Here is a 974-nt window from a genome sequence, read left to right as displayed (position 1 = left end):
ATATATATATAAAAAAAATTTGAGCTATTTTGGAATTCAGTGTCCCATCAGCTCCTTGTGTATTAAAAATATTCTTCAGAGTAAGAAATTATTTGTAAGGCCATCTTGGCTGCACCCAAGATTTTACATTCTCATTATAATGTTTCATGTAAAACCAATTGCATGCAAAGAAAATGGAGGAACTGGTGCTGCAGTCAGACGTATGTGAATGGACTACATTGATATCTGTGAGAAGTCGGACAAGATTTATCTGCATCTGCAGTACTGATTTCAGGGTGTAAGCCACGATACAAATTATATACTTTAAAAATAGCAATCTCGCTGGTGTATGTGTACCAATTCCCATTAAACATATCCATGATTGCACATAACGTCACACAAATATTATGTTATTTTTAAATAGAAATCCAATTAGTTTAGCAGTGGATTACTACTTATATGGTAAAATTGCAAGGTACAGAGAAAATTGTCAGCAAACTTACTTCTTTAAAATGTATAAAACAGTTCCAAGGTTACTGAAGTGGTGGTGTTTGGATGCTTTGCTGAAGTCTGATAATCTCACTTCTGCAACTCATGGCACGTGGTATTCCTTCCTTAAGAGTATTTCAGACTGCCTACAAGAAGAATGTTCCAATGTTCCTCTCCAGTCAAGCAGTTTCAGTTCTTAAACAACAGCAGGAAACAACATATATAGCATTACCAACTCTTGCAAATTCCTCATGAATGACAGGATTTTTGGCCAGGGCTTGACTGGTTTCCTTCTCAGTGCCTAGACCAGGCCAGCCTATCCATGAAAAAAATGCTTGGATGGACTGTCTTCTTCATTGCTCTCACTGCTGAGGTCAAAGCAGCCAGCGATGCTGCTGAGGAGGAAAACACAGCTCCTCTTCACCCCTCAGGCAGACCAACACTTCACTCAGAAGTGGGGCGACAAGAAGGACCCAGCAGCCCAAAGTGGCTTCACTCCCTTTTCT

At 39.4% G+C, this 974-nt stretch overlaps 1 protein-coding gene and 1 long non-coding RNA gene across 4 annotated transcripts in view; one reads left to right on the top strand and one right to left on the bottom strand.

The window, feature by feature from the left end:
• LOC103917875 overlaps positions 1-974 on the top strand; it is an 18,286-nt gene that overhangs the window by 5,820 nt on the left and 11,492 nt on the right. The gene's annotated exons all lie outside the window — the stretch shown is intronic.
• ZBTB38 (zinc finger and BTB domain containing 38) overlaps positions 1-974 on the bottom strand; it is a 26,288-nt gene that overhangs the window by 16,202 nt on the left and 9,112 nt on the right. Inside the window, exon 3 of one of the 3 annotated variants that reach the window (XR_663652.1) lies at positions 499-663. The exons of the other annotated variants lie outside the window; for them this stretch is intronic. The gene's annotated coding sequence lies outside the window, so the exon portion shown is untranslated. Of the gene's footprint in view, positions 1-498; positions 664-974 lie in introns of those variants that run through there. 3 annotated transcript variants of the gene reach the window in all.

Source organism: Pygoscelis adeliae, unplaced genomic scaffold (genome assembly GCF_000699105.1).
Source record: "Pygoscelis adeliae isolate BGI_AS28 unplaced genomic scaffold, ASM69910v1 Scaffold155, whole genome shotgun sequence".
Taxonomy (NCBI): domain Eukaryota; kingdom Metazoa; phylum Chordata; class Aves; order Sphenisciformes; family Spheniscidae; genus Pygoscelis; species Pygoscelis adeliae.
Note: the sequence above shows the minus strand (reverse complement) of the source record. Positions and strands in the feature narration are given on the sequence as shown.